The sequence below is a fragment of the Lontra canadensis genome, unplaced genomic scaffold (genome assembly GCF_010015895.1).
Source record: "Lontra canadensis isolate GAN:19392208 unplaced genomic scaffold, GSC_riverotter_1.0 scaffold19, whole genome shotgun sequence".
Lineage (NCBI taxonomy): Eukaryota > Metazoa > Chordata > Mammalia > Carnivora > Mustelidae > Lontra > Lontra canadensis.
The window spans coordinates 10,389,138-10,401,155 of record NW_022631013.1 but is presented as its reverse complement, the minus strand read 5'-3'; the positions used below and the strand labels follow the sequence as shown (position 1 = coordinate 10,401,155).

The window sequence follows — 12,018 nt, the reverse complement described above, 5'->3', positions numbered from 1 at the left end:
TTAACCTCTTTTGGCAGCTTCATTGAGATATTGAGATATAATTCATATAGTGTACACTTTACCCATTTAGTACTTTATGTTTTGAATCTTTGTGTGGCTGCTGCTTGCCTCTGTTCTGTTTCTCCTTTGTAGCTGTGGGCTGTGCTCTGCTCTTTTGTGTTCTGCTATGCAGGAGAGAATATAAAGATTATAGTCATCAGAAAGAAATCTCCCATCAGAAGGAATCCCGTCCCAACTGGGATTCAAGATGAAAAAAATGCTTCCCTGATTGGGTAGGTACAGTAGTACCTACCTCAGCACTTTTCTGTCGTACCATTAAATGTGCCCCCTGGTTGCAGCAGTTCAGGAGGCGTTCCCACATCATCATTTTACACTCCCTACTCCATGGGCTATATAAAGCATGAATGATAGGCAGGTTTCACTCTTTATGCCAATGCCCATTGATTAGTAGTGGCTGCCTGGAGCCTGTATTAAGGTGGATTCTGAGGCAGAGTCCTGGTTCAGTAAGAAAGAGTGACATGGTTGATTTTCCACATCTGCTATGGTCTTCAGCAGGGGAAACATCATTCCTGCTTGCCATCCTGGCAGCCCTGAGCCCTGAGTCATCATAGTTATCCTAAGCAAAGAACTCAGGAAAGGAGCAATCTTGGAGATATTAAGCAGCTCAGCAATCTATCTCATGGTGGGGCTGGAGTCTTATGATATGGCTCTTTAAAAAATGGATGGAGAAAATTGATATATCCTACCCTCGTATTCAGCATGGATTTTTGAAGTATTGACTTCATATAAATTTAATAATCCTTTGGAAATAGGCCAGGCAAGAGGAAGTAACCTTGACTCTGCTGAGCGAGTAAGAGGGGAAAAGAGGCAGATTTAGGAAGAGCCCTCATAAGTACCATATAAGTGGCTGGGCACACTTCAGATGAAACTATAAGCCCTTGACTAAAGGATCAAGGAGAAGGAATAGGCTACAAGAGGAGACCCTTAAGCCAGCAGTTACTGGAGAAGAAGGGCCCTGCTGTGGACTATACAGCCTTACCATTTTTTTTCTCTCAGGCTAAGCAAGCCCTGCATTTTCCTTCTGCCATTTTCCCAGAAACTGGTTTTCAAATCTCCAGTTATCCTGGCTGCTGTAGTGGATTTTTTGAGTTTTTCATCCCTGGAACCAGACCTCTCCATGCAATCTGACCAGCGCAGATTATTGTGGGGCAGCCACTATCCATAATATTGATACTGTACTTCTATTATCATCAGTTGAGGTTTCATGATCATATTTAATAGGTGTGCCTATTGTTATATTGAACTCAAGATACATCTGAAATAGGGCATACCTTTGCCTTAGCAGTGTAGAATCAAGGCAAGAACCTGGAATCACATCTTGGGCTAGGCTGGCTCCTAATACAGGTAAGGGTCCACTGGTGCTAGTGAAATCATAGTTTCATATTCATTAGAAACTATTCCACATGTATGTAACTGATTCTTACTCTCAGAGAGGTAGCTGGCTGAATTCAGCAATATGGGATTTGAATCTGGGTAAGGCTATGTGATTAGGTAGGCTAGGGTAGTCCTTCAGAGAGCTAGTACTTACGTGGACAGAAAACTTCATGTCAGTCTACTATGTGACATAGCCATGAACAGAGCTAATGTGCTGTTGAGCTGCATTTGGGCCCTAGGACTTCAGGACATTGGAGGTGACAGGTCAGTGCCATCTGAAGTTCTTATGCTGATGCTGTTATTCAAGAGGGAAATCACTGAAATGAAGGAAGGACTCAAAACCTCACCATGTGAGCACAGTTGGTAGAACTGAGGCTGTTTAGCCTGGGGGCAAACATAGTTGCAGGGAAAGCACTTTCAGGTTTTCAAATGCCTAAAGGACTGGAGTTAAGAAAGGAAAAATAGTTAGACTTAATATTACCTGTGGCTTCACAGGGAGGAACCCGGGCCTTTGGGTTGGGAGTGTGAACATGCTTCTATCTCTGGGCTTCATTGCCTTCGTTCCCTGTGGTAGCAGTTCTTAAACTGGGCCAGAGGCCAGGGCACTAGAAGACATGTTCCTCTCTGCAAAATGCCACAGTAAAGTGGGAGCTAAGAACAACACTCTAGGAATGAGCATGGCTCTATCATATGTGTGTAATATAAACATGCCTATAATATCCACTATAGAATAAGCAGCAACTCTCCTACTTTTCCGTTAATATGTGTTTGCTAATGTTTCCTATCTTTCAAGCCCATCACAAAAATGCCACCTTCTTCATGCGTCTTTTTCTTTCCTTCAGTTAGGTATGAACTCCCCATTCTACCTGTCCTGTGGTCCAAATACATTCTCTTTAGATTGTGAAGTTTATGGTTGCTATTATCCTTATTGTAAATTCCTTTCTAAGGTAGATGAAATGATGTTTTCAAAGGACCTGAACCACCTGAAATAGATTGGGAGAGTCATTTTTGCCCATTTTACAGATATGCAAGCAGAATCCCAGAAAGATAAATAGGCTTGGCCATAACCTGGCTGGAGGTTGATGTGGCCTAGACTAGAACCCAGGTATCCTGACTCCCAGGCCCATGATATTTCCTTACAATTTGGAACCTAATTAAGTTCTTTTGCATCAACTTAAACTTCTCCACTGGCTTTTGAAGCATCTACCTGGGCTTTGCCCCTCCCAAGTAGCCATATTTTTTACCATTCATGCCAACTTTCTGGTAGGTCTTTCTTTCTAGTAGGTCAAGCCAGGCCCCTCACCTCCTCTTGTCTGTTGGTATCTTGAGGGCTTCTCTCCTCCTTTTGTTTTTTTAAAGTTTATTTATTCAAGTAATCTCTATACCCAACATGGGGCTCAAACTCATGATCCTGAGATCAAGGGTCACATGTTCTTTTCACTGAGCCAACCAGGCACCCCAAGACCTCCTCTCCTCTTAAGAATTCTCTCTGCCCTCCTCTTCTGCCTATCCCACTCCTATCTGTCTTTCAGAAGACTATATAAACTCCCTTTCTCCAAGAAGCCTTCCCTGACTACTCTAGGAAAGCTCTCAACCATCCCCAAAGCCTCTATAACCTCTAGCATGTAATTTGATAGACATGATATCCTAAATTGACGGATCCACTTTGATGTGCTACGTTGTGACTCTCATCACCCCAACACCCATTTTAACTCCTTGGCAGATCGTTCTGCCACCAAAAATTAGAGTCTGGCAAAGAAGAGACTTGCTTCATGAAACAGAACTACGGAAGAGTGCAGCTGGTTTCTTTAAAGGTGAGTAAAAAAGGAGAGGATGTTGGGAGGTGATTCTATGGATGGCACCAGTAGAGACCCAGAGGAGAATGAGTAGGTGGGAGTTGGTGAGTGGAATAGAAGGTACATGTGGGGAATTGTGGGAGATCCAAGGGAATACATGGATGGGGGCACTCATTCATTATTCAAAAAATACCATTGTCGGGCGCCTGGCTGGCTCAGTCAGTAGAGCATGTGATTCTTGATCTCAGGGTTGCAAGTTCAAGCGCCACACTGGGTATAGAGATTATTTAAAAATAAAATCTTTGGGTGCCTGGGTGGCTCAGTGGGTTAAGCCGCTGCCTTCGGCTCAGGTCATGATCTCGGGGTCCTGGGATCGAGTCCCGCATCGGGCTCTCTGCTCAGCAGGGAGCCTGCTTCCCTCTCTCTCTCTCTGCCTGCCTGTCTGTCTACTTGTGATCTCTCTCTGTCAAATAAATAAATAAAATCTTAAAGAAAAAAAAAATAAAAAAAATAAAATCTTTAAAAAGTATACCATTGGGCATCTGCTATATGCAAGACACTGTACCAGACACAGGGAATACTATGACGAATAAAGCAAACATGATCCCTGCCTTTATGACTGGCAGTCCAGTGGGAGAGACAGACATGAAACAAATGAAGTGTGTACACAAAATCACAATTACAAACTATGACAAGTGACGGAAAAGACAAGAACAAGGTAGCATGGGAGAGGATAATAACGCCTTACACGTTAGATTGGGGAGGTCAGGTACGGTGGCAATGACAAAGTAATATTTGGGGCAGTAGATCAGACCGTGTAACTCTTGGTCTCAGGTTGTGAGTTTGAGCCCCATATTGGATGTTGAGATTACTTAAAAAGAAAATCTTTAGGGGCACCTGGGTGGCTTATTTGAGCATCTGTCTTTGGCTCAGGTCATGATCCCAGCGTCCTGGGATTGAGTCCTGCATTGGGCTCCCTGCTCAGTGGGGAGTCTGCTTCTCCCTCTGCCATTCGCCCCCCAACTCCCACTTGTGCTCTCTGGCTCCATCTCTCTGTCAATAAAATCTTAAAATCTTAAAAAAAAAAAAAATGTTTGAGCTCAGATCACAGAATGAGAAGGACCTTGAATGTCCTGACACAGAGTGACTTACTATATGTTCCCCCCTGGAGGAAGGGGCTCCCAGATTTGGTAGTCTGAATCCCTTACAAATTGACCTTTCTGCCTCCCCTCCTTTTGCAGCATTAGGTAAGTTTTCAGGAGTGAAGGACGTAGGAGAAATTAGGAAGGCTGGTCCAGCTTCTCTACTGTAGGTAGCATAACTGATGACTGTGCTACCAGCTTTGTTGTGAGGCTGCAAAAGCTATTAATAGAGTTGTGACGTGTACTATTTAGTGAGCAATTTGACTCTCCTGATGAATAGCTCCTACCTGAGTCTTCCAACATTGTATGACTTGCACACATCCTCCTGGAGATGGAAAAAAATACCTGGAGCTCTTGGAAGGAGGAGAGTGCCAGTCTGGATGGCTTGTTCTTTGTGTAGCAGGCATGGGGTTCACATTCTCCTTACCAGAAAAGCCAAACACTATAAGCTATTCTGTCCAGGGGCAGGCGTGCCTCTAGTGAGAAGGCCAGTAACCACATTGGCATGTAGATTGCAACAGCTAGTGAGAAGAGCCTCTATTGGACTTCTTGCAAATCCCAAAGGTGTTTCCTAAGGATTTCAGCTTCCAGAAAGTCCTTTCTGCCCTCAGCTGTCCTGCTGCTTCCAGCCCTGGGTCAGAGGATACCATAAACTCAGAGAAAGGCCAAGTGGGGATAATGATGTGGGGAGGTAGTGGTGGTAGTTAGTGGTTTGGGGAAGAGGAGGGAGAATTATGTGGAGTCAGGAAAGGAGACTAAGTGGGGAGTGATAGTCAAGGTAGTGAACAGTGGCACCAAAGGGAACAAGTCAGGAACCATCTATCAGCCTCCCTATAAACTTCCTGGTGGAACCTCATGTTTCAGATTCTTTATTTGCTAAGGGACTGAACTACAGCAGGGAGACAGTCTCAGGGAACTCCCATGAAAGGAATTGGCTTGAGTATCCTTGAGGGGCTGTGGAGATCAGAGTGAGCTAGTGAAGGGCACTGGCCTCAGGGCAGGAGTTGTGCACAACAGTGGTAGGAAGTTGGCTGGGCACATTCTAGCTCTACCACTTTTGTTGTCTAGCTCTACTACTTTTAGCCAAGCTCCTAAACTCTTTCAGGCTATTTAGAAAATAAATAAGATCATGTACATGATGAATGAACTGCAAATTACTGTATCATTTCTGATCTAAGGGTTGATGGTGATTAAGGGGTTGGTGTTTTCCATTTTCTGTTGATGGTTCCCAAGGGAGCTTTTATAGGAGAGGGTGGAGAGATGGCTTATTCTTCTCATCATCAAATGAGAAGAGTCCATGGCCTCCTTTACTGGGCCATGATGAGACCAGGCTAGAGATGGAAGTGCTCTGTGCTCTCACTGATTCCCAAAGGGGTTCCATTGACTGCAGGAATGGAACTGCCCCTCCCTGTCATGACTGCTATAGCATTCTTTTGGCCAAGTGGGGCCTTGCTGAAAAGCCCCAGTACTGATGCTGGTGGAGGGTGTCCTGCTGCTGTTTCAGTTCCCACAGGGCCAACGCTCAGGGCTCCAGAAACATTTGGAAAAGTCCACGTTGCTGCTCCTCTCCCAGCGGGGGCTAGGGAAGGTGTTTTCTAGTCTGCAGAACTTCTTCAAAATTTTTAAATGTTTTGTGATAGAAAATTTTAATCCTGTACAAAGTAGAGGAAAAAGTAAAAAATTCCCTGGTACTCACCGGGTACAACAGTGATCAACCCTGGGTTGCTCTTCTTTCACCTATACCCCACTGGATTATTTTGAATAGTTTATATTCATTTTAATTTATAATCTTCTCTGTCTCGTATTTCTGCAAACCCATTCTGCAAACTGGTAATTATATCTCAAGGTCTGATTAGATTCGGATACAACTTTTGTGAAGAATACTTCTGAGGTGTACTGAGTACTTCCTGTTGCATCATATCAGGAAGGAGGCAGAGGACTCATGGTTGTCCTACCTTCTGTGAAAGTCAGATTAATTAATGGTGTAGTTAGACTTGTAGCTCCATCATACACATTCCCTTCGGCCTTTCACCTAATGTTTTGAGCAGCCATTGCTGGTCTGCCTCAGTGCATTATTTAATCAGGATTTTCCTGTACATTTACATAGCAAAGAATTCCTGTTACTTGTAGCCTACAGTCTTTCCCCCCACCCCCCACCCCCAAACAAACAGGTATTACAGATATCCATAGGCCTTTGTCCTTTAAGGCCTACTTATTTCACTACTGCCCTTATCCTATACCTTCGTTTCCTTCCTTATTAGCCCAAGATGGCCTTAGGATATCTGCAGACCAGGTACTCACCCAGCTTCACTGAAGACCTTTATTTCTCTGAGGGAGGATCCTTACTTGGAGTCTGTTCTCACTGAGACAATACTCTCTCTCCCTTGAAGTTTCTGGGTCTCTTTTCTTTGAATCTTGCTAAGCCCATGCTTGAGCATGGGGAGAGTGAAGGCAGGTCTAGTGTTTTCCTCCTCTGGGAGGGAATTCAGCAGGGGCTGGGTTTATTTTACCTTCCCAGGGATTTCTAAGCAGCCTTCTTCTCTGCTGAAGACGGTCTTTCTCACTTGTTTCCTGAGCTTCCTGCCCCAGCTTGGGCTCTGGCAGGGACCCAGGCCTGATTTCCTGTTTAGCTGGGCTGTGGGTTGGGAGAGTTGGAGGAGGGGAGGGGCAGTCAGCTCTAGCACTTTTAGGCTCTTTTCTCTTTCCAGCCAAGTTTAAAAACCTATGAGAGCCAGAACAGAGCCATCACCTTCTGGTACTTTAGCATTCCTGTTCTGTTTAAGATCCCCATGCTTAGTTTCTCTCCTTACAAAGAATAGATTGTGGAGACTGTCTTCTGGGCACATGTGCCCCCAACAAACACAATGCATGTACCATGGGCGCTGTGAGCCAGCTAACCAGAAAGGCACACAGAAGTTGAGAGCTGCTTCTTGCAAGGCTGAACCCACTGCTGCCCACAAGAGTACTGTACCTCTACCACCCCATCTTACTAGCTATTAATCCTTTGTCACCAGGTCCAGTGCAGTAGAGAATCTGTTGGGGCAGAAGTCTGAGATGTGCAGGTTGGCTAGGGACTTGGCCATGCAACAGTCAGAAAACAGGAGTTCTGTAGTGACAGACTATCACCTGTAGAGGATTTCTGATGAGAGTCTCATAGCCCTGAATGCCCCACTCACATTCCTCTTCATGCCTAGTTCTTCCTTGGGCAATGAGGATTCACAGGGCCTCATTCTGTCTTGAGAAGAGACCTGTTGCAGATTACTTTTTTGCTCCTTTCTCCCAGGTGACCACAGCAGGAATTGTGTGAAGACCTGTTCCCTATATCCCCTATGAAAGGAGATAGCAGAGGAAGGTGTTGCCAAGTAGTATGGGTACCCTGTGCAGCCCCTGACATTTCAACAGCTTCCCTCTTGTTCTTATTATAAAGCCTCAAATCCTTAACATGGCCTGCAAAGCCTTATGTGATTTGGCTCCTGCCTCCTCCAGCTCACCTTGTACCACATTTACCCCCATCACTGTACCCAATCTTACTGGCCTTTCCTCTATTTCTCTGATGTCCCAGGGCCCATTCTGTTTTAGTGCCTTTGCACATGTTCCTTCTGCCTGGAATGCTTTTCCTCTACCTTCTACCATTTTGGGTTCACTCTTACTCATCCTTCAGATCTCAGTTCAGCTATAATTTCATCACAGAGGGCTTCCTTCAAACTCTAGATATTGTCAGTGGCCCTCTTCTTATTGCAGTTTTTCCTTTATAATTTCACATATGTTTGTATGATTACTCTACTCATATGGGTCCTTCTGAAGGCCACATTTCATGAAGGCAGATATTATATCTACTTTTACTTCCCATTATGTCTCCTGTGCCTTGTAAGGTGCCCTGCACACAGTAAACTCACTAGATATCTCTTGAATGAATGGATGAATGAATGAGTGAATTCAATCTTATCTCCTTTGCTTAGTTACTCCATGTCATATCCGATTATCAGAGTCAACCCTACACCCTGTGATGTGTCCCCAGCTGCTTATGGGCACTTACTAGGTGTTTTCCACCAGACACACATTTCACTTAATCCTTTCAACAATATGAAGAAGGTATACTCTTAATCTACAAAGTGAGATCCAAGATCACACAGCTAATAGCAAAACCCTTATTCAAACCCACTTGTGAAGGCAAAACCTATGCTCTTAAGCATAACACTACACTGCCCCCTTTTGGCAGTTTGGAGAGTTGTCACAGGGTTTTTTCCTGTCACAGGGCTTTTTCTGTCACAGGGTCCTGGTTAATTTCAACCCTAAATCAATAATTTTTGGAACTTAAAGCCCTAAAATGATTCAGTTCCAGCCTTTCTGCTTTTAGCCCAGACTGTGGAAGTACACAGGGAAGAGAATTCAACATGGACTCCCCAGTGACCCAGGATGCCTGTGTCTTCGGGTCTGTCTCCCATCTGTTTTCCTTAGGCCCTTTCTAGCCTCGAGGGCTTAATGCAGTGTCCTATTTTAAAGAACAGAAAGGCCAGCTGTTAGAATGGCCTGATCGACAGTGTTCTGGGGAATAAACATGGCCTGATTAAGATTCTAGGAAAGATCATTGAGAAGGGGAGGGTTTGTCTCTTTGTGATTTAGTCACTAAAGATAGAGTTCTGGAAATTGGCTTCATGGCTTTCCTAGTAAACTGAGACTCAGGAAGAGGGCAATATCTCTTGCTGTTGATTAGAAAAACTTCAGTTAGTCAGTATCCCCAGCTCCTTTTTAGTGGCTAGGGAATTGGGGACTGATGAATACTGTAGACTAGATGGAAACAAAGTAAGCGAGGAGAGCGCAGCATGATACAAAACAGAACAGAACTCAGCTACCATTTGTTGTATGTGTCAGGCATGCTGTGAACCATTTTACATACAGAGTTTCATGTGATTTTAACACTGGCCCTGTGAAGTGGGTGATATTACATGCCTAGAAGGGAAAGGGATGTTAAGAAAAGTAATTCGCAGGGCGCCTGGGCCGCTCAGATGGTTGAGCATCTTCCTTTAGCTCAGGTCATGATCTCCAGGTCCTGGGATCGAGCCCCACATTAGACCCTCAGCTCACTGGGGAGTCTGCTTCTGCCTCTCCCTCTGCTTGTGATCTCTCTGTTTGTTTCTTTCTCAAGTGAATAAATAAAATCTTTTTAAAAAAGGTTTTAAAGAAATGTAATTTACCAAAGGTCATACAACTGACTGTCATAGAACTACTCTAGGTGTTTCTGACTTAAGAACCTGAGTACTTTGCACACCCTGTTGCTGAGAGTATATGCTGCTGCAGCCTCTCTGGAAAAACAACTGGCAGTACGATGTGTGGATACCCATTGACTCCCTCAGCAGTTCTATCTCCAGGAATTTATTAAATTAAAGAAATCGACAAGTGTATAAAGACTTTTTAAATAAGATATTATAGTAGCTATAAATAAATAAATAGTAAAAATATTATAACATTAGTTATAGTAGATGCAACATTATGATGATGGGGGAGGAGAAAAAAAAAGAAACAACATGAATCGACATCAGTGGGGACTAAGTAAATAAATCATGATACATCCATCCCACAACAGACCTAGAGGCAGCCTTTTATTTTTATATTTTTTAAAGATTGATTGATTTATTTGAGAGAGAGAGAGCACATGTGCATAAGCAGGGGGAGGAATAGAAGGAGAGGGAAAGAAGATAGACCCTGCAGGGCTCTATCTCAAGACCTTAAGATCAAGACCTGAGCAGAAACCAAGAGTCAGAGGCTTAGCTGACTGAACCACTCAGGTGTTCCTTGGCAACCTTTTAAAAGGAGGAGATAAAATCTAATATAAGATCTAGCATGGAAAGATGTTCAAGATATATATCTTTTTTTATTGTGGTAAAATGCATTTAACATAAGAGTTACTATTTTCATATATCATTTGGAATATGGATGATATGATTCATCTTTGCCTACCCAGGAGATAGAGCTTTTACCTCATAATTCCCATATTTTTCAATCAAGTATGCACATCAACAAGTTATTGAGATGAATTGGCTAAGGAAATGCTGCCAGATCCCTGGATGCCACCCATCTGTACAGTCTTGTTTCTGCTGGACACCCCATGCTCTAAAGTGGACTGGCGGCCACACTTGACTCAGTTCTTCTCACTTCCTTCTCAGGTTCTGCAGAGCCCTTAGCTTTGGGGAGGCAGAACGTTTCTTTGAAAAGAGAATGCCATGTCACCAATCAGATACATTTCTGTTTCTTATTTCCTTTTTAGAGCTCTCCCACAGTCTCACTTTCACCATAGAAGAGAAGCAAGGGAACAGAATGATTCTCATATTCCCCAAGGTAAAACCATGACACTGATGTGTCAACATTCTGAGTGGTTCTCTTTGGCTTCTGGCCTTCCTCCCATAAGTGTTGCTGCTCATTGTGGTTTTCAGTATGGTGTTTTAATGAGTAAAGTAGGAAAGAGGTCAGGAAACTTGGGACCTAGCCCTGGCTAGGAGACATTAGGGAAGGCGATTAGCCTACAGGGTTTTAGGTTTTTTCCTCTCTAAGATTGGGCTAAAGCATAGATGCTGGATTTTTAGGGCAGTGAAAATATTCTATATGATATCATAATGATGGATACATGTCATTTTACCGTTGTCTAAGCCCATAGAATGTACAAAACCAAGACTGAATCATAATGGAAATGATGGTCTTTGGGTGATTATGATGTATTACTGTAGGTTCATCAGTCATGACAGATGTACTACATGGTGGAGGATGTTGGTAATAGGGGACGCTATGCATATGTGGGAACAGGGATACATGGGAACTCTCTGTACCTTCCCCCTCAGTTTTGCTCTAAACCTAAAACTGCGTTTCCAAAAAAAAAAAAAAGAAAGAAAGAAAGAAAGCCTTTATTTTTATTTTTTACTTTTTTAAAGATTTTATTTATTTATTTGATAGATATCACAAGTAGGCAGAGAGGCAGGCAGAGAGAGAGGGAGAAGCAGACTCCCTGCTGAGCAGAGAGGCTGTTGTGGGGCTTGATCCCAGGACCCTGGGATCATGACCTGAGCTGAAGGCAGAGGCTTTAACCCACTGAGCCACCCAGGCATCCCAAAAAGCCTTTATTTTTAAAAGAGATGCTATTTCTCTCTCTTAGGATTGTCAGAGATTTAATGAGATAATAAGAAAAAAGCTTTGAGAGCCTACGTTGCAATGCAAACATAAAGATCTATATTTTTCTGGACTTAATCTTTTCTGACTTGCATTATAAACTTTTAATTCAAGAAGCATGTCTCTAAATCTGTTTGCTGTAATGTAGCAACTTAATAGAGAGATAGGAAAGATACTGAACAATCTGGAAATCCACTTCATTCTTAAAATCAACCCGAGGGGGGGCACCTGGATGGTTCAGTCGGTTGAGCATCTAACTTCTTCGGCTGGGGTCATGATCTTGAAGTCCTGGGATTAAGCCCCAAGTCAGGCTCACCGCGAAGTGGGGAGTCTGCTTGTTCCTCTTTCTCTCCCTCTGCCCCTCCCCCTGCTCATGCTCTCTCTGTCTCTTTCTCTTTATTCTCTCAAGTAAATAAATAAAATCTTTAAAAAAAAAAAAACCAATCTGGGAAAGGCAGAGGGCAGAGGGGAGTCAGAGACTCATTCTG

General features: G+C 43.5%; 1 protein-coding gene across 4 annotated transcripts in view; it reads left to right on the top strand.

Moving 5' to 3' along the window:
• Nucleotides 1-12,018, top strand: part of FAM219A (family with sequence similarity 219 member A) — a 46,788-nt gene that overhangs the window by 8,915 nt on the left and 25,855 nt on the right. The window lies entirely within an intron of this gene.